The sequence below is a fragment of the Phyllobates terribilis genome, unplaced genomic scaffold, assembly GCF_046119375.1.
Source record: "Phyllobates terribilis strain yellow unplaced genomic scaffold, ASM4611937v1 Scaffold_74__1_contigs__length_7073193, whole genome shotgun sequence".
Taxonomy (NCBI): domain Eukaryota; kingdom Metazoa; phylum Chordata; class Amphibia; order Anura; family Dendrobatidae; genus Phyllobates; species Phyllobates terribilis.
In genome coordinates, this window is record NW_027362834.1 from 2,722,797 (window position 1) to 2,743,939 (window position 21,143).

Below are 21,143 nucleotides of genomic sequence, written 5' to 3' on the forward strand. Positions count from 1 at the left end.
CCTGGGAAAAAAAATCAATGCGCAACACCGCCCTCCGGAGGGAAGCAGGGTCCACGCACACAACCGTCACGTCATCCATGTAGCCAAAGACTCTCACATCACTGCCACCTCCGCCAGGAACAGGAACCCCTCTAATCACTTTGTCTTTTCTTATTGCGCTCAGCAGGGGCTCCATGGCGCAGATGAACAGGATGGGCGACAAGGGGCATCCCTGCTTCACTCCGGACTCAAGGGGAACTCCATCTGTTAAAAAGCCATTAAGAGAAATTTGACTAAAACAATTTTTATATAAAATCTTAATACAATTTAAAAGCATATTAGGGATACCCATTCTTTTTAAAACTCTAAAAAGAAATCTATGAGAGACTCTATCGAAAGCTTTTTCAAAATCTAGGGCTAAAAGAGCTACATTTTGACCCCGGTCTCTGGAATACCAAATTACATCCCTTAATACGTTTAAAACCTCTGAAATACTTCTGCCTGGTACACTACATACCTGCTCAGGCCGGATCAGTTTGGCAATGACACTCCTGAGCCGGTCAGCAACCACCTTAGCAAGTACCTTGTAATCAACATTTAGGAGAGTTATGGGTCTCCAATTCGCTAGAGTACTGCGGTCACCTTTTTTATATATCAAAGACACCACTCCTCTCCTCCACGAAAATGGCAACTGTTCAGAAATAAAAACTTCTTTAAAAAGCATAAAAAGGTCCTCTTTTAAAATGTCCCAAAAAGTAAGGTAAAATTCTACAGGTAGTCCGTCACACCCAGGTGCTTTACCCTTAGAGAAACTTTTAAAAACATAAAATAATTCCTCTAAAACAATATCGCGTTCTAAAAACTCCTGGTCTGTAAAATTTAACTTAAAATCGAGATCATTAAGAGCATCAGATAAAAAGGACTCATCTATACACTTTTTACTAAAAAGATGCTTATAAAAGTTAAAAGTAGCATTCAACATTCCCTGCATAGATGTTTCACCCTCTAGATTTGTGATCACTTCTCTTTTATCCATGACTTTTTTGAAGAAGAAGCGAGAGCACTTCTCCCCCTCCTCCAAGTGCTGCACTCTAGAGTTAAAAATAATCTCTTTCCCCTTTGTGTCTATGCAGTTCTGGATTTCAGTTTTTAGGCTAGCAATATCATCTCCCACCTCCACCCCTAGCTCTTTGAATTTAAAAAGTGTTTGCAGTTTGGTGTTAAGATCACTAAAACATCTTTTTTTCTCTCTAGCTTTACGTCTCCCTGCTTTTATAAAAAACATTCTGACTTTTTTTTTCAAATTTTCCCACCAGGTTACCATAGGGGCATCAGAAGGTTTTTGTCGCCGCCAGGCTTGATAGGCTTTACCAAAGTCTTGTCGAATCAGAGGGTCCTCCAGCAGGTAAGTACTTAGACGCCAGAGGCCCCTGTTGACCCTCTGTTCATCCCGGTATTCTAGGTGCACCTCCAAGCCCTTATGGTCAGAAAATATATTTGATGTTAAAACACATTTTACAGGGTTAAAATCATCTGATAGGAAAATAAAATCGATCCTGGAAGACACCCCTCTTCCGGACCACGTATAACCAGGGTCCGTCGGCAGAAGTGACCTCCACGCATCGCATAATTTAAAATCAGTTATAAAATCTTTCAATAGATGACATGACTTATCCAATTTGCGTAAAGGGTCACCCCCCGCTCGTTGTTCACTAGCACAAAGACAATTAAAATCACCCCCTACGATCAGGGGAGATGACCCAGTACAGTACAATGGCAATATCCCAAATAAATTAATTCTCTCTTGCTTATCAGGGGAAGCATAAACATTCATTACACGTAGGGTAAAACCATTAAATTTAAAATGCACTAAAACCACTCTGCCTGGTACTATTTCTGTGACAGTATTTATAGTAATATTTCTCCCACGACAGAGGAAGCCCACCCCCGCTGACTTGTTGTCATTGGAGCCAGACCAGATGGAGGGCCCCAGTCTCCAATCTGTCTTGATGTCATTATAATTTAGTGCATGTTGTATCCCGCATTCCTGTAATAAACATATGTCAAAGTCAGTGGTTTCTAAGTACTTAAATAGAGCAGCCCTACGAACTGGGCTCTTTAATGACCTCACATTCAGTGAGACAAGTCTTAATGTGGGCATTCATAGGTCAGGGTGGTGGATCTTCCATGAGGACACCTGACTCAAAGCCCTGTATGTCAAATTGCTCCAGAACATCCGGGCTAGAGGACCCAAACGACTCGATATTCTGTGAGCTGGCGATTGCCCCCTCGTAGGTCACGGTTCCCAGCCACATTCCAGGAGACGCTGGGGCTTCGACATTCCGTCTCTTTTTCGGGGCAGACTCCACCAGGTCACTGGTGCAGTCCTCCTCTTCCTCCACCTCCTCCAGGGGGAGAGACTGGTCCATCAGGATAAGATCACCAACACAGATTCCCTGATGTTCGCCACCTAGAAGCAAAGCCCCCTCATCTGGCTGGCTAATCGCCCTGGAAGATCCTGAGGCCATCGCTGCGTGGTCCCCTGTAGCCAACCGCACAGGGGCACCACCCTCCTGCCCAACAGGATCGGTATCGGGAACCATCGACACGGAGGATACCCTCCCAGAAGGAGGACCCCTCCGCTCCGGTCCATGCGAGGTCCGCCCATCGTTAAGGGACTTCGATGCAGGGGCCGCCCCAGAGGGGCCTCCGGCTCCCTGCTCCATCCCAGCCTTCTCGCCCTTCGAACCGCCCTCCGACGCCGGCCCGCCAGTGAAGACCGGCGGGCGCGTCGGCTCAGCTGCAGAAGATGCAGCTTCTGCGTAGGTCCTGGTCCTGTTGGGGCATCCTCGGAACATGTGCCCCGCCTCACCACAAAGATTGCATTTCCTCCCAGCGGGACAGTCCTTCATTAAATGTCCGTAACAGCTGCAATTATTGCAGCGGTCTACTTTCCTGCCCGTGCAGGACGTTTGGGTATGACCCATTTGTCCACAGTTCCTGCAACATACCGGCATTCCAGGGTAAAATAAGTAGCCTCTGCTCTTACCGATCACAAATGTTGAGGGAGGGTGTAGCATTCCTCCCACTCCGCTTGGGTCCCTCTTTAGACGGGCCATGTACCTCCTCTTGCCGCACCAGAAGCCTACCGCGTTCTTCACAGTGCCCAGGTATCTCAGATCATCACAATAACGGATAAGGTAGGTCGAGATGTCTGCAGCTTCCACAAAGGGGTTCGGGAAATGCACCACGATAGGGATCTCGTCATAGGCATACAAGAGACAAAAGGTTAGTCCATCCAATTCATCTAAGTAGTTTTTCTCATTTACCTTTTGTACGAGTTGGTGACAGCATCCCTGGCTCTTGAAGGTGATGGTGTAAGTCCCCTTGTACTCATTGTCCTGGAAGCAGAATATGTCTTCCCGCCGAAACTCCAGAACTCCAAGCAGAATCCTATGGCAGATGTAGTCCAAGTTCTTCTCCGTCCTCGATCCTGCTCCAACTTCAATCCTCACGGTGTTCCGCATCCGGGCATCACCCGATGAATATGTGAGCGTTGCCGGCATCCTTCTCTCAGGAACGTACCGACTCTTCTCTCTGAAAGGCGCAAGCCTTCATGGGATCCCTTCCCGTTGCTCCCGGACTAATCCTTCCTCCCAATAGCAGCAGGGGGGTTAAGTCCCTCCGAAGAGGAACGATCCCCCCAGGCCGAGAGAAAGGGTACCAAGAGCACCTCACAGGCAAGACCACACAGGTAAACCTGATAGATCATGCCAAAAGGCCGAGAAGCGATAACCAGAATTGGTTTCCGACTACGGTGCCACCCAAGGATTCTGAAAAGTCCATTTGTGGAGATGGCCACCTGGACTCCCGTTAAGAAGACATGCTGTCAACCTCTAGATCCCTCACATGCCTGCACTTTTCGGCTTGCTGCTGCTGCAATCCACGCGTTTTAGATCTGCATAACTCCACCTCTTTTAGCACAGTACCCTCAACCCCCGGCTGTTCCCACCCGCCTCAACACCGTTGGAAGGGAGGAGAACCAATTAAGGCGGGGGGGGGTGGAACGAGCAGCTGTCTACCCTTAGCAGGAGGGTTGCTGATTAATTACCTCTCCTGCTGCTGCTGCTGCTGGCTGTCCAGCAGCAGACTGAAGGTGGCTGCTGCTGTGCGCAGGTATATAAAGGCTCAGAGCCTATTATGACACGCGCAGCCAGCATTCCATTGCCACATTCCGTCTACTGCAGGCGGGATACCTGGATGGCTGAATGTCACTGAGAAGCTCACAGAGACCGCCATAAGCAACAGTTTAAAAGAATGCCACAGACTAATCAACCAAACTTTTTGGGTTGGTTTCTCTTTTATAGTCTGCAGGCATTAAATGAAAGAAGTCAGTGTTCCAGCAGAGGGAGACAACGTTTCAGAAAAGGCATTGTAGCAAACCAAAAAAGAAATTTTAAGCGCAGCAGAGTAACCAGCGCACATACCTGTTAGCTCAGGTGAGTTTAAAAGGCTGCTGTTGATAACAAGGGCATTTGCTAAATAGATGGTGTGTGTGCAACAATATACTGAAAGGTCAATTATATTGTGCAGCTTATCTCACCACCTGTAGTTATTTAGGTGAAAGCTCCAAAATGCTTGCCTAATATGTCTGTTTATCCAAAAGGAAGTATAGAGGGAGAGCTAGATAGATAGCATTGCATTACATTACATTACATGGCAATGCAATGCACAGTTGCTGAAGTTGAACCAAAATGAGCTTGTCATCTGGCTTCTGCAACTTTTAACATGAAAAATCCAATGAGGAGAAGAAAAGCAAAGCCAAAGAGTCCATCCCAAAATCCGACAAACAAGCAAAATGAACAAAAAGCATTGAATTCAATTCTTTCTGATTTTAGAAACTGCATTAAAGAAGGGGTGCACCGGTCCTGGAGATACTGCAATACCAGGTCAATGCGTGGAGTGGACAGAGCAAGCTCTTTTTCCATCTCCCTGTTCTAAAAATCCATTTAATATATGGTCCCCAGATAGGGGACGTATCAGATATTAAACTGATAAGAACAGATTTTTTTTTTAATTTGGCTATCCCCCACATGGGGATAAAAACCGTTTATTTAAAATTTAACAAATTACAGAAATAAAACCATAACATCCACATTACACTTTCGGGACTTCAAAGAAAAATAAAAATTCCATCACAGCAAATTTTACAAGACTTCAAATATTCCATAGGTTAAAAAGCCATTTGCCTGCCAACGTTACATTCTTTTTCCTGTCCAATAAATAGTATATGTACATTTCACTTTTACAAAAGGCTAAAACATCATCTACTGGTAACATTTCATGTTTAAAAACAGCAATATTTCTAGCATTCCAGAGCGCTATCTTGGCACAATTCATTGTCTTCCACGCCATTATTTTTTGGTCCATTGTTGGGCATTCCAGAAGACCATATAACACTGATGCAAAATTAAAATCCTTGAGGTCCACCATTTTCTCCAGCAGGGGGATTAATCTTCTCCAGAACTCTTTAGCAAAAGCACAAGTCCATAAAAGATGCTTCACTGTCTCTTCTTCTTGACAACCTTCTCTTGGGCAGATGGCAGACCTCACAAAACCTCTTCTGTACTGGAATGCCCGGCAAGGAAGACAGTGGTGTGCGCAGCTCCAAGACATGTCTTTCTGTACATTAAAAAGATAAGGGGCGTTAATCATTTTCCATATGTGTACAGTTTTGTCATCATCATAACGTTCAATATCACACAACGTCACATCAGTACTAATTTGTTTGAGTAGTGTCTTGCTGTTACATAGATCCCCTGTCTGTTTCTTATTCAAATTAAAATCAAGAATAATTTTCTTTAAAATCTCATAATGTGCAGGTAGGTTAAAAGCATAAGGAAAGGATAAAACCGTTTCAAACCAACCAAACCTTCTCATGAGAAAACCAGTGTTAAAACGCATAAAATAGGAAAGGTAATTATCTTTAAAAAGGGTTTTAAAACAGAAACAGAAAAAATGTATTAAAAGAAACTTATCTAAAACAGGGAAATCTTTCCCACCTTTAACCTTTGGCTTTGTCACAATTTCTCTTTTGAGTTTCTCCATTTTTGAGCCCCAAAAAAAGGTAAAACATACTTTTGTAATTCGTTTCAACAAATTTGTAGGAGGGGGGAACACCAAACTAAGATATAACAGGATAGGTAATATCACCATTTTTACAATCAGAACTTTACCTTCCATTGACAGCTTTCTCATATTCCACATGCAGATTTTCTGATTAATTTTCTGTGCTGCCGCATCCCAGCTATTAAAACCATTATTAGATTCATTAAAAGAAACACCTAAAATAGTAATGGAATCTGTAACTGCAATTGGTACATCATGTAAACTCATCCCCCCGACATTTAAAATATTACATTTAGTAAGATTAATTTTAAAACCGGAAACTGTACAAAAAGACTGAATTTGGCTTATCGTTTTTTGTATTGAAGGTACATCACATCCAAACACTGCTACATCATCCATATAGCTTACAACTTTAACTTGTAGACCGTTCCCTCCGGGTAAGGGTACTCCACATATTTGCTTATCCCGGCGTATTGTACATAAAAGGGGTTCTATAGCACATATAAAAAGCAGGGGGGGCAAAGGGCAACCCTGCTTCACCCCTGATTTTAAAACTACCTCTTTTGTTTTAAAACCATTAACTAAAATCTTACTCGTACAATCATTATAAAAAGCTTTAATAGACAATAAAAACCCACCCGGAATGCCCATTTTTTCTAAAACTTTAAAAAGATAAAAATGAGACACGCGGTCAAAAGCTTTCTCAAAATCCACCGCTAGGATTGACATCTTTGTCTTTCTGGTTTTTACATCTTCAATACAATCTTTCACCAGGTTTAAATTGTCCCAGATACTACGCCCAGGTACCCCGCATACCTGATTTGCATGAATTACTTTATGTATCACCTTTTTCAACCGATTTGCACAGATCTTAGCCATAATTTTGTAATCACTATTTAAAAGAGTTATCGGCCTCCAGTTTTTAAGATCCGTTTTGTCACCTTTTTTGTATAGTAGTGATACCTCACCTTTCTTCCATGAGTTGAGTAAAACCTTATTATTAAAAACTTCGGAAAACAAATTAAACAAATCATCTTTTAAAATATCATAAAAACTTATATAAAACTCTATGGGGATACCATCAGGGCCCGGCACTTTACCATTTTTAAAACTCTTCATGGTTTCTAAAATCTCTTCCTCACATAGAGTTTGGGATAAAAAACTTTGGGCATCAGCATCTAGGGTGGACTTGATCTCCCCCAGGAAAGTGTGTATTAAATCATGGTCTATAGTTTTTACATTAAAAAGATCATTAAAATAGACATTTACCTTATCCAATATAACGTTGATATTATTATCTCCATCTATGTTATCAATTATTGTTTTCGCCTGTTTGTTTTTCTTAAAAAAATACCTGGAACAAGTCTCATCCTCTTCTACGTGTTTTACCTTTGAACGAAAAATCAGTTCTTTTCCTTTTTGTTCCAACCACTTTGAAATTTCTCCTTTAAGACTCAATATATCATTACCTACATCCAGACCATTGTCTTTGAATTTGTACAATGTCTGTAACCTGATATTAAGAAAATTATAGATCTCAAACTTTTCTTTAGCTTTTTGTATGCTTTTCTTTATAAAGAAATCTTTAATGCTTATTTTCATTCTATCCCACCAGGAGCGAAAAGAAATATTGGGGTTTTTCCTTTTTCTACAGTTTACATAAAACTCAATAAAATCCGATAAAATTTGTGGATCTTTTAAAAGGGACACATTCAATTTCCAAGATTTCTTACCACATTTCTTCTTTCCATTAATCCTCACTCTAAAAGATAAAACCTTGTGATCTGAGAGAATATTAGTTAAAACTTCACATTTCACTGGCAGTATTTTTTCTGAACCTAAAACAAAATCTATCCTGGAGCTACATGTAGAATTGCTCCAGGTGAAACCAGCGTCTATAGGGCTATCCTTGTTACATTCTTTATACACATCAGTTAATTTACAATCATTTATAATATTGCTTAACATTCCAGACGTTTTGTCATAATTTCTACTCACGGAACCGGAGCGTCGGCTTTCGCCTTTTAAAATACAATTAAAATCACCTGCCAGGATAAAAGGTTCAGAAATGTTAATAAATAAAGGTAAAATTTCCAGCATATCAGCCCTTTCATTTTTATCAGGTGACCCATAAAAATTTAAAAACTGCCATCTTGTCCCATCAATAAAAGCCTTAACTAAAAGAATACGACCCGGTAAAATATCTTGGATAAAATCAATAGACACATTTCCCTTAAAAAGTATAGCTACCCCGGCTGATCCGGTTGCATTTGATCCAGACCAGACCGATGGACCATGTTTCCACTCTTCCTTATATTTTTTGTAAGAAATCTTATGAGGGATATGACATTCTTGTAAAAAGAAAACAGAAGCTGTAAAACAGGTTAAAAAATGTAAAACAGTAGCTCTTCTGGTCTTGGATCCTATGCCTCTCACATTGAGGGAAACACCACTAATGTCAGCCATCATAACAAATGGTTAGGAAGAAACAAAAACTGGACTTTACCTATCCGATGGACGGATCAGACCACTTGGACTTTCACCAACGCCCTCTTCTGAATCCACCGTTATCAAAGAGTCTTCATCATCGGAGAAGGAACATTCACTTAAATTAAGACCCGACGCTACTGGGGTGTAGCTCGGAAGGATATTGTGAGAAAGGTTACACTGGGTCTCCATAGGCTGACCATTTAGGTCCTCGTCAGGTGGGTCTCCGAGAGGCTCCGCACTCCACTGCTGACCCGCAGAGGGTCGTAACACAGGGGCAGGCTGCGCACATGGCGGAGCCTCAGAGTCCCCGGAGGCAGCCAGGTTCGGGGCCCCACCTGGGGCAGCAGAGCCCCGGGACCTCGGGATTCCAGAGTCTACACCCCCGTGAGGGGATGTATCCATCTCCTCCCTATTAGCCACCTCCACAGAACCATTCTTTTTCTTATTATGAGACCTCACCAAATGCCACGTACCGCCCTCGCTCTCGTGAGACCCAGTGGGAATTTTGGGCTCGGTGTCAGCCTTTTGGCGCTCTTTTTTGGCCTTACCGACCGCCCCTTTATGATCTTTCTCAGCCTTCCTTTTAGCCTCCTTATGGTCTTTCAGCCAGCTCCTGGGCTCCTGTGAGTTACCTGTCATTGACTCGGAGGGATTGTTACTAGTCGAAGCGCCCTTATCACCTCCCGAGGCGCCAGGTTGTTGTTCCTCCTCCTGAGGGGTGGTCTGATTGGCCCGTCCATTCCCGGATGTCTTGGACTTCTCCTTTTGTTTTTGTTCATCCTCTCTGAACCTGTGAGGGCAAGAAAAATAGAAATGACCAGGTGTCCGACAAAAAGAGCATTTTTTTTCATTTGGGCACTCCTTTGTGTCATGTTCAGTACTGGCACAATTTCTACAAGTGGCACCACAACTATCCTTAGAGTGCCCATAGAGACCACAATACCTACAGAAAAGTGGCATTCCTGAGAAAAAAAAATCCCCATTAGTTTGCCCTATTTTAAATCGAGCTGGAGGAAGTCTCACACCTCCAGGGAATTTAGGGTCTCTTTCACATTTTACTAAAAACTTCCATTTTGAGGTCCAGATGTTAAACTCATTCAACACTTTCCCAATCAATTTCACACTTTTAAAATAAACTGACAAAAAGGAAATAACCTCTGGTGCTGTTATGAAGGGTGAGAAGATTTTCACAACCACCATCTTTACCTCATCCAGGACGTGCTCGATGATCTGAATCCCTTTTAGACCAGGGCTATTTTCTACCGACTTAACTCTGGACAAAACATCTTTGAAAATACCTTCGCCAGTAAAGGTTACATCATAATCTCCACGTCGAGGATAATCCTGGATAGAAAGGATTTCGTTGGTTCTGACGTGGAGCAGTTTCTCAAGCACGTCCTGGACTACATATCCCAGATTCCGCATATCGGAACCACCAGCCGTAAAGCGGACCCTTATAGTGTTCTTAAGCCTCGCATATAGAGGCACGAGGTTGGGGTCAACCTCCATGGTATGGCGCAACAAAATGCAAATTGCAACCGCCTGCAATCTGCGCCTTCAGAGCTTTGAGATAAAGCACCTGAAGGCTGGGGGATCGCTGCCCGTTACCCTAGGACTAATCCCTCTCCCTAATAGCAGCAGGCAGGTGAAGCCCACCGAAGTGGACGATCCTGCCAGGCCAAGGAGAGGGGTACCTGAGTGCCCTTCAACTGAAACCTCCTGCTGTGAAGCACTTGGTCTCAGCCAAAAGGCCGAGAAGCGATAACCAGAATTGGTTTCCGACTACGGTGCCACCCAAGGATTCTGAAAAGTCCATTTGTGGAGATGGCCACCTGGACTCCCGTTAAGAAGACATGCTGTCAACCTCTAGATCCCTCACATGCCTGCACTTTTCGGCTTGCTGCTGCTGAAATCCACGCGTTTTAGATCTGCATAACTCCACCTCTTTTAGCACAGTACCCTCAACCCCCGGCTGTTCCCACCCGCCTCAACACCGTTGGAAGGGAGGAGAACCAATTAAGGCAGGGGGGGGGGGTGGAACGAGCAGCTGTCTACCCTTAGCAGGAGGGTTGCTGATTAATTACCTCTCCTGCTGCTGCTGCTGCTGGCTGTCCAGCAGCAGACTGAAGGTGGCTGCTGCTGTGCGCAGGTATCTAAAGGCTCAGAGCCTATTATGACACGCGCAGCCAGAGTTCCATTGCCACATTCCGTCTACTGCAGGCGGCATACCTGGATGGCTGAATGTCACTGAGAAGCTCACAGAGACCGCCATAAGCAACAGTTTAAAAGAATGCCACAGACTAATCAACCAAACTTTTTGGGTTGGTTTCTCTTTTATAGTCTGCAGGCATTAAATGAAAGAAGTCAGTGTTCCAGCAGAGGGAGACAACGTTTCAGAAAAGGCATTGTAGCAAACCAAAAAAGAAATTTTAAGCGCAGCAGAGTAACCAGCTCACATACCTGTTAGCTCAGGTGAGTTTAAAAGGCTGCTGTTGATAACAAGGGCATTTGCTAAATAGATGGTGTGTGTGCAACAATATACTGAAAGGTCAATTATATTGTGCAGCTTATCTCACCACCTGTAGTTATTTAGGTGAAAGCTCCAAAATGCTTGCCTAATATGTCTGTTTATCCAAAAGGAAGTATAGAGGGAGAGCTAGATAGATAGCATTGCATTACATTACATTACATGGCAATGCAATGCACAGTTGCTGAAGTTGAACCAAAATGAGCTTGTCATCTGGCTTCTGCAACTTTTAACATGAAAAATCCAATGAGGAGAAGAAAAGCAAAGCCAAAGAGTCCATCCCAAAATCCGACAAACAAGAAAAATGAACAAAAAGCATTGAATTCAATTCTTTCTGATTTTAGAAACTGCATTAAAGAAGGGGTGCACCGGTCCTGGAGATACTGCAATACCAGGTCAATGCGTGGAGTGGACAGAGCAAGCTCTTTTTCCATCTCCCTGTTCTAAAAATCCATTTAATATATGGTCCCCAGATAGGGGACGTATCAGATATTAAACTGATAAGAACAGATACTACACTTGATCTTAGCCAAAAGGCCGAGAAGCGATAACCAGAATTGGTTTCCGACTACGGTGCCACCAAAGGATTCTGAAAAGTCCATTTGTGGAGATGGCCACCTGGACTCCCGTTAAGAAGACATGCTGTCAACCTCTAGATCCCTCACATGCCTGCACTTTTCGGCTTGCTGCTGCTGCAATCCACGCGTTTTAGATCTGCATAACTCCACCTCTTTTAGCACAGTACCCTCAACCCCCGGCTGTTCCCACCCGCCTCAACACCGTTGGAAGGGAGGAGAACCAATTAAGGCGGGGGGGGGGTGGAACGAGCAGCTGTCTACCCTTAGCAGGAGGGTTGCTGATTAATTACCTCTCCTGCTGCTGCTGCTGCTGGCTGTCCAGCAGCAGACTGAAGGTGGCTGCTGCTGTGCGCAGGTATATAAAGGCTCAGAGCCTATTATGACACGCGCAGCCAGCGTTCCATTGCCACATTCCGTCTACTGCAGGCGGGATACCTGGATGGCTGAATGTCACTGAGAAGCTCACAGAGACCGCCATAAGCAACAGTTTAAAAGAATGCCACAGACTAATCAACCAAACTTTTTGGGTTGGTTTCTCTTTTATAGTCTGCAGGCATTAAATGAAAGAAGTCAGTGTTCCAGCAGAGGGAGACAACGTTTCAGAAAAGGCATTGTAGCAAACCAAAAAAGAAATTTTAAGCGCAGCAGAGTAACCAGCTCACATACCTGTTAGCTCAGGTGAGTTTAAAAGGCTGCTGTTGATAACAAGGGCATTTGCTAAATAGATGGTGTGTGTGCAACAATATACTGAAAGGTCAATTATATTGTGCAGCTTATCTCACCACCTGTAGTTATTTAGGTGAAAGCTCCAAAATGCTTGCCTAATATGTCTGTTTATCCAAAAGGAAGTATAGAGGGAGAGCTAGATAGATAGCATTGCATTACATTACATTACATGGCAATGCAATGCACATTTGCTGAAGTTGAACCAAAATGAGCTTGTCATCTGGCTTCTGCAACTTTTAACATGAAAAATCCAATGAGGAGAAGAAAAGCAAAGCCAAAGAGTCCATCCCAAAATCCGACAAACAAGCAAAATGAACAAAAAGCATTGAATTCAATTCTTTCTGATTTTAGAAACTGCATTAAAGAAGGGGTGCACCGGTCCTGGAGATACTGCAATACCAGGTCAATACGTGGAGTGGACAGAGCAAGCTCTTTTTCCATCTCCCTGTTCTAAAAATCCATTTAATATATGGTCCCCAGATAGGGGACGTATCAGATATTAAACTGATAAGAACAGATTTTTTTTTTTTTTTATATCGAAAGCCCGAATTCGTGTACAAAACCCGAGTGCGCTTAAAAAAGTGACAAGTGCCACAAAAAAAGTGCACTAGGATGCTGGTCTTCTTGAAACCCTCTCCAAAAGGAGAAGGGTCCCCCAAACCATTCCCCGTCCCTCCGAGCCAAAAGGCCACAGCGAGGAACAGGGACAAAAAGCCACCTCCAGCCGAAGCCAGAGGCGACCCAATCTTACCCCCAGCACCTGCCCGAGTTCTCACCAGAGCAAGGCACTGGGAGCCAAAGACTGTGCTCCCATCCCGGAAGAGGGGAGCCAACAACGCTCTCCTCCCGAAAGAGGAGAGCCAGGGGGGTTCAGGGGGGAGCGGAACCTGATGGCCACACACTCCCCCCCTAGACCTGCCAAGAGAGGAACCCGTAAGGGAACTGCATCCCGACAAAATCCTAGTAGGACATGACACACGTGAATAAGTGGACACACAGTGACAAAGAAATTAAATAAATAGTGAAGGTTTCACAGTATAATACTGCCCGGACCTTCGACCGGGAATTGAAAAATTCCCCATCCTAAGGCCAGAAGGCCCGGAATAAGGGTGTGTGCGAAGAAAGAAAATTTGAAGTGCTTGTGCAAATGTGCCATAAACTCAAGTGGGGTTCCCAATCCCAGTGAGTTAAGGCACCCCAGGGTCACCACTCCTGGGGCACTTCACACTTCGGGCTTTCGATCTTCCCCGGCCCAATGGCGTCGATCCTGGGGGGCCATGCTTTCCACCAGATGACTATATTAGCCACCTGGCGTACTAACAAGCGCCTAAACCCCAGTGTGCATAATGTATCAATCTACTAGGGCGGCCAACATCCAAAACCGCCTTTTCGAAAGATACTACACTTGATCTTAGCCAAAAGGCCGATAAGCGATAACCAGAATTGGTTTCCGACTACGGTGCCACCCAAGGATTCTGAAAAGTCCATTTGTGGAGATGGCCACCTGGACTCCCGTTAAGAAGACATGCTGTCAACCTCTAGATCCCTCACATGCCTGCACTTTTCGGCTTGCTGCTGCTGCAATCCACGCGTTTTAGATCTGCATAACTCCACCTCTTTTAGCACAGTACCCTCAACCCCCGGCTGTTTCCACCCGCCTCAACACCGTTGGAAGGGAGGAGAACCAATTAAGGCGGGGGGGGGGGGGTGGAACGAGCAGCTGTCTACCCTTAGCAGGAGGGTTGCTGATTAATTACCTCTCCTGCTGCTGCTGCTGCTGGCTGTCCAGCAGCAGACTGAAGGTGGCTGCTGCTGTGCGCAGGTATATAAAGGCTCAGAGCCTATTATGACACGCGCAGCCAGCGTTCCATTGCCACATTCCGTCTACTGCAGGCGGGATACCTGGATGGCTGAATGTCACTGAGAAGCTCACAGAGACCGCCATAAGCAACAGTTTAAAAGAATGCCACAGACTAATCAACCAAACTTTTTGGGTTGGTTTCTCTTTTATAGTCTGCAGGCATTAAATGAAAGAAGTCAGTGTTCCAGCAGAGGGAGACAACGTTTCAGAAAAGGCATTGTAGCAAACCAAAAAAGAAATTTTAAGCGCAGCAGAGTAACCAGCTCACATACCTGTTAGCTCAGGTGAGTTTAAAAGGCTGCTGTTGATAACAAGGGCATTTGCTAAATAGATGGTGTGTGTGCAACAATATACTGAAAGGTCAATTATATTGTGCAGCTTATCTCACCACCTGTAGTTATTTAGGTGAAAGCTCCAAAATGCTTGCCTAATATGTCTGTTTATCCAAAAGGAAGTATAGAGGGAGAGCTAGATAGATAGCATTGCATTACATTACATTACATGGCAATGCAATGCACAGTTGCTGAAGTTGAACCAAAATGAGCTTGTCATCTGGCTTCTGCAACTTTTAACATGAAAAATCCAATGAGGAGAAGAAAAGCAAAGCCAAAGAGTCCATCCCAAAATCCGACAAACAAGCAAAATGAACAAAAAGCATTGAATTCAATTCTTTCTGATTTTAGAAACTGCATTAAAGAAGGGGTGCACCGGTCCTGGAGATACTGCAATACCAGGTCAATGCGTGGAGTGGACAGAGCAAGCTCTTTTTCCATCTCCCTGTTCTAAAAATCCATTTAATATATGGTCCCCAGATAGGGGACGTATCAGATATTAAACTGATAAGAACAGATACTACACTTGATCTTAGCCAAAAGGCCGAGAAGCGATAACCAGAATTGGTTTCCGACTACGGTGCCACCCAAGGATTCTGAAAAGTCCATTTGTGGAGATGGCCACCTGGACTCCCGTTAAGAAGACATGCTGTCAACCTCTAGATCCCTCACATGCCTGCACTTTTCGGCTTGCTGCTGCTGCAATCCACGCGTTTTAGATCTGCATAACTCCACCTCTTTTAGCACAGTACCCTCAACCCCCGGCTGTTCCCACCCGCCTCAACACCGTTGGAAGGGAGGAGAACCAATTAAGGCGGGGGGGGGGTGGAACGAGCAGCTGTCTACCCTTAGCAGGAGGGTTGCTGATTAATTACCTCTCCTGCTGCTGCTGTTGCTGGCTGTCCAGCAGCAGACTGAAGGTGGCTGCTGCTGTGCGCAGGTATATAAAGGCTCAGAGCCTATTATGACACGCGCAGCCAGCGTTCCATTGCCACATTCCGTCTACTGCAGGCGGGATACCTGGATGGCTGAATGTCACTGAGAAGCTCACAGAGACCGCCATAAGCAACAGTTTAAAAGAATGCCACAGACTAATCAACCAAACTTTTTGGGTTGGTTTCTCTTTTATAGTCTGCAGGCATTAAATGAAAGAAGTCAGTGTTCCAGCAGAGGGAGACAACGTTTCAGAAAAGGCATTGTAGCAAACCAAAAAAGAAATTTTAAGCGCAGCAGAGTAACCAGCTCACATACCTGTTAGCTCAGGTGAGTTTAAAAGGCTGCTGTTGATAACAAGGGCATTTGCTAAATAGATGGTGTGTGTGCAACAATATACTGAAAGGTCAATTATATTGTGCAGCTTATCTCACCACCTGTAGTTATTTAGGTGAAAGCTCCAAAATGCTTGCCTAATATGTCTGTTTATCCAAAAGGAAGTATAGAGGGAGAGCTAGATAGATAGCATTGCATTACATTACATTACATGGCAATGCAATGCACAGTTGCTGAAGTTGAACCAAAATGAGCTTGTCATCTGGCTTCTGCAACTTTTAACATGAAAAATCCAATGAGGAGAAGAAAAGCAAAGCCAAAGAGTCCATCCCAAAATCCGACAAACAAGCAAAATGAACAAAAAGCATTGAATTCAATTCTTTCTGATTTTAGAAACTGCATTAAAGAAGGGGTGCACCGGTCCTGGAGATACTGCAATACCAGGTCAATGCGTGGAGTGGACAGAGCAAGCTCTTTTTCCATCTCCCTGTTCTAAAAATCCATTTAATATATGGTCCCCAGATAGGGGACGTATCAGATATTAAACTGATAAGAACAGATACTACACTTGATCTTAGCCAAAAGGCCGAGAAGCGATAACCAGAATTGGTTTCCGACTACGGTGCCACCCAAGGATTCTGAAAAGTCCATTTGTGGAGATGGCCACCTGGACTCCCGTTAAGAAGACATGCTGTCAACCTCTAGATCCCTCACATGCCTGCACTTTTCGGCTTGCTGCTGCTGCAATCCACGCGTTTTAGATCTGCATAACTCCACCTCTTTTAGCACAGTACCCTCAACCCCCGGCTGTTCCCACCCGCCTCAACACCGTTGGAAGGGAGGAGAACCAATTAAGGCGGGGGGGGGGGGTGGAACGAGCAGCTGTCTACCCTTAGCAGGAGGGTTGCTGATTAATTACCTCTCCTGCTGCTGCTGCTGCTGGCTGTCCAGCAGCAGACTGAAGGTGGCTGCTGCTGTGCGCAGGTATATAAAGGCTCAGAGCCTATTATGACACGCGCAGCCAGCGATCCATTGCCACATTCCGTCTACTGCAGGCGGGATACCTGGATGGCTGAATGTCACTGAGAAGCTCACAGAGACCGCCATAAGCAAAAGTTTAAAAGAATGCCACAGACTAATCAACCAAACTTTTTGGGTTGGTTTCTCTTTTATAGTCTGCAGGCATTAAATGAATGAAGTCAGTGTTCCAGCAGAGGGAGACAACGTTTCAGAAAAGGCATTGTAGCAAACCAAAAAAGAAATTTTAAGCGCAGCAGAGTAACCAGCTCACATACCTGTTAGCTCAGGTGAGTTTAAAAGGCTGCTGTTGATAACAAGGGCATTTGCTAAATAGATGGTGTGTGTGCAACAATATACTGAAAGGTCAATTATATTGTGCAGCTTATCTCACCACCTGTAGTTATTTAGGTGAAAGCTCCAAAATGCTTGCCTAATATGTCTGTTTATCCAAAAGGAAGTATAGAGGGAGAGCTAGATAGATAGCATTGCATTACATTACATTACATGGCAATGCAATGCACAGTTGCTGAAGTTGAACCAAAATGAGCTTGTCATCTGGCTTCTGCAACTTTTAACATGAAAAATCCAATGAGGAGAAGAAAAGCAAAGCCAAAGAGTCCATCCCAAAATCCGACAAACAAGCAAAATGAACAAAAAGCATTGAATTCAATTCTTTCTGATTTTAGAAACTGCATTAAAGAAGGGGTGCACCGGTCCTGGAGATACTGCAATACCAGGTCAATGCGTGGAGTGGACAGAGCAAGCTCTTTTTCCATCTCCCTGTTCTAAAAATCCATTTAATATATGGTCCCCAGATAGGGGACGTATCAGATATTAAACTGATAAGAACAGATACTACACTTGATCTTAGCCAAAAGGCCGAGAAGCGATAACCAGAATTGGTTTCCGACTACGGTGCCACCCAAGGATTCTGAAAAGTCCATTTGTGGAGATGGCCACCTGGACTCCCGTTAAGAAGACATGCTGTCAACCTCTAGATCCCTCACATGCCTGCACTTTTCGGCTTGCTGCTGCTGCAATCCACGCGTTTTAGATCTGCATAACTCCACCTCTTTTAGCACAGTACCCTCAACCCCCGGCTGTTCCCACCCGCCTCAACACCGTTGGAAGGGAGGAGAACCAATTAAGGCGGGGGGGGGGTGGAACGAGCAGCTGTCTACCCTTAGCAGGAGGGTTGCTGATTAATTACCTCTCCTGCTGCTGCTGCTGCTGGCTGTCCAGCAGCAGACTGAAGGTGGCTGCTGCTGTGCGCAGGTATATAAAGGCTCAGAGCCTATTATGACACGCGCAGCCAGCGTTCCATTGCCACATTCCGTCTACTGCAGGCGGGATACCTGGATGGCTGAATGTCACTGAGAAGCTCACAGAGACCGCCATAAGCAACAGTTTAAAAGAATGCCACAGACTAATCAACCAAACTTTTTGGGTTGGTTTCTCTTTTATAGTCTGCAGGCATTAAATGAAAGAAGTCAGTGTTCCAGCAGAGGGAGACAACGTTTCAGAAAAGGCATTGTAGCAAACCAAAAAAGAAATTTTAAGCGCAGCAGAGTAACCAGCTCACATACCTGTTAGCTCAGGTGAGTTTAAAAGGCTGCTGTTGATAACAAGGGCATTTGCTAAATAGATGGTGTGTGTGCAACAATATACTGAAAGGTCAATTATATTGTGCAGCTTATCTCACCACCTGTAGTTATTTAGGTGAAAGCTCCAAAATGCTTGCCTAATATGTCTGTTTATCCAAAAGGAAGTATAGAGGGAGAGCTAGATAGATAGCATTGCATTACATTACATTACATGGCAATGCAATGCACAGTTGCTGAAGTTGAACCAAAATGAGCTTGTCATCTGGCTTCTGCAACTTTTAACATGAAAAATCCAATGAGGAGAAGAAAAGCAAAGCCAAAGAGTCCATCCCAAAATCCGACAAGCAAGCAAAATGAACAAAAAGCATTGAATTCAATTCTTTCTGATTTTAGAAACTGCATTAAAGAAGGGGTGCACCGGTCCTGGAGATACTGCAATACCAGGTCAATGCGTGGAGTGGACAGAGCAAGCTCTTTTTCCATCTCCCTGTTCTAAAAATCCATTTAATATATGGTCCCCAGATAGGGGACGTATCAGATATTAAACTGATAAGAACAGATACTACACTTGATCTTAGCCAAAAGGCCGAGAAGCGATAACCAGAATTGGTTTCCGACTACGGTGCCACCCAAGGATTCTGAAAAGTCCATTTGTGGAGATGGCCACCTGGACTCCCGTTAAGAAGACATGCTGTCAACCTCTAGATCCCTCACATGCCTGCACTTTTCGGCTTGCTGCTGCTGCAATCCACGCGTTTTAGATCTGCATAACTCCACCTCTTTTAGCACAGTACCCTCAACCCCCGGCTGTTCCCACCCGCCTCAACACCGTTGGAAGGGAGGAGAACCAATTAAGGCGGGGGGGGGGTGGAACGAGCAGCTGTCTACCCTTAGCAGGAGGGTTGCTGATTAATTACCTCTCCTGCTGCTGCTGCTGCTGGCTGTCCAGCAGCAGACTGAAGGTGGCTGCTGCTGTGCGCAGGTATATAAAGGCTCAGAGCCTATTATGACACGCGCAGCCAGCGTTCCATTGCCACATTCCGTCTACTGCAGGCGGGATACCTGGATGGCTGAATGTCACTGAGAAGCTCACAGAGACCGCCATAAGCAACAGTTTAAAAGAATGCCACAGACTAATCAACCAAACTTTTTGGGTTGGTTTCTCTTTTATAGTCTGCAGGCATTAAATGAAAGAAGTCAGTGTTCCAGCAGAGGGAGACAACGTTTCAGAAAAGGCATTGTAGCAAACCAAAAAAGAAATTTTAAGCGCAGCAGAGTAACCAGCTCACATACCTGTTAGCTCAGGTGAGTTTAAAAGGCTGCTGTTGATAACAAGGGCATTTGCTAAATAGATGGTGTGTGTGCAACAATATACTGAAAGGTCAATTATATTGTGCAGCTTATCTCACCACCTGTAGTTATTTAGGTGAAAGCTCCAAAATGCTTGCCTAATATGTCTGTTTATCCAAAAGGAAGTATAGAGGGAGAGCTAGATAGATAGCATTGCATTACATTACATTACATGGCAATGCAATGCACAGTTGCTGAAGTTGAACCAAAATGAGCTTGTCATCTGGCTTCTGCAACTTTTAACATGAAAAATCCAATGAGGAGAAGAAAAGCAAAGCCAAAGAGTCCATCCCAAAATCCGACAAACAAGCAAAATGAACAAAAAGCATTGAATTCAATTCTTTCTGATTTTAGAAACTGCATTAAAGAAGGGGTGCACCGGTCCTGGAGATACTGCAATACCAGGTCAATACGTGGAGTGGACAGAGCAAGCTCTTTTTCCATCTCCCTGTTCTAAAAATCCATTTAATATATGGTCCCCAGATAGGGGACGTATCAGATATTAAACTGATAAGAACAGATACTACACTTGATCTTAGCCAAAAGGCCGAGAAGCGATAACCAGAATTGGTTTCCGACTACGGTGCCACCCAAGGATTCTGAAAAGTCCATTTGTGGAGATGGCCACCTGGACTCCCGTTAAGAAGACATGCTGTCAACCTCTAGATCCCTCACATGCCTGCACTTTTCGGCTTGCTGCTGCTGCAATCCACGCGTTTTAGATCTGCATAACTCCACCTCTTTTAGCACAGTACCCTCAACCCCCGGCTGTTCCCACCCGCCTCAACACCGTTGGAAGGGAGGAGAACCAATTAAGGCGGGGGGGGGGGTGGAACGAGCAGCTGTCTACCCTTAGCAGGAGGGTTGCTGATTAATTACCTCTCCTGCTGCTGCTGCTGCTGGCTGTCCAGCAGCAGACTGAAGGTGGCTGCTGCTGTGCGCAGGTATATAAAGGCTCAGAGCCTATTATGACACGCGCAGCCAGCGTTCCATTGCCACATTCCGTCTACTGCAGGCGGGATACCTGGATGGCTGAATGTCACTGAGAAGCTCACAGAGACCGCCATAAGCAACAGTTTAAAAGAATGCCACAGACTAATCAACCAAACTTTTTGGGTTGGTTTCTCTTTTATAGTCTGCAGGCATTAAATGAAAGAAGTCAGTGTTCCAGCAGAGGGAGACAACGTTTCAGAAAAGGCATTGTAGCAAACCAAAAAAGAAATTTTAAGCGCAGCAGAGTAACCAGCTCACATACCTGTTAGCTCAGGTGAGTTTAAA

The 21,143-nt window shown here is 44.5% G+C and overlaps 8 non-coding genes across 8 annotated transcripts; all 8 read right to left on the reverse strand.

Annotated features, from left to right (window-relative positions):
- Positions 1–4,891: 4,891 nt before the first annotated feature.
- Positions 4,892–5,089, reverse strand: LOC141196284 (U2 spliceosomal RNA). The gene has a single exon (XR_012268843.1). It is a non-coding gene; the product is annotated as a U2 spliceosomal RNA (small nuclear RNA).
- A 6,394-nt stretch (positions 5,090–11,483) lies between these two features.
- LOC141195017 (U2 spliceosomal RNA) lies at positions 11,484–11,674 on the reverse strand. Its single transcript, XR_012267627.1, has one exon. It is a non-coding gene; the product is annotated as a U2 spliceosomal RNA (small nuclear RNA).
- Positions 11,675–12,794: 1,120 nt separating this feature from the next.
- LOC141196379 (U2 spliceosomal RNA) lies at positions 12,795–12,978 on the reverse strand. Its single transcript, XR_012268913.1, has one exon. It is a non-coding gene; the product is annotated as a U2 spliceosomal RNA (small nuclear RNA).
- Positions 12,979–14,987: 2,009 nt separating this feature from the next.
- Positions 14,988–15,178, reverse strand: LOC141195018 (U2 spliceosomal RNA). Its single transcript, XR_012267628.1, has one exon. It is a non-coding gene; the product is annotated as a U2 spliceosomal RNA (small nuclear RNA).
- Positions 15,179–16,298: 1,120 nt separating this feature from the next.
- On the reverse strand, positions 16,299–16,489 carry LOC141195020 (U2 spliceosomal RNA). Its single transcript, XR_012267630.1, has one exon. It is a non-coding gene; the product is annotated as a U2 spliceosomal RNA (small nuclear RNA).
- Positions 16,490–17,611: 1,122 nt separating this feature from the next.
- On the reverse strand, positions 17,612–17,802 carry LOC141195021 (U2 spliceosomal RNA). Its single transcript, XR_012267631.1, has one exon. It is a non-coding gene; the product is annotated as a U2 spliceosomal RNA (small nuclear RNA).
- Positions 17,803–18,922: 1,120 nt separating this feature from the next.
- Positions 18,923–19,113, reverse strand: LOC141195022 (U2 spliceosomal RNA). The gene has a single exon (XR_012267632.1). It is a non-coding gene; the product is annotated as a U2 spliceosomal RNA (small nuclear RNA).
- Positions 19,114–20,233: 1,120 nt separating this feature from the next.
- LOC141195844 (U2 spliceosomal RNA) lies at positions 20,234–20,424 on the reverse strand. The gene has a single exon (XR_012268419.1). It is a non-coding gene; the product is annotated as a U2 spliceosomal RNA (small nuclear RNA).
- Between the last annotated feature and the right edge of the window lie 719 nt (positions 20,425–21,143).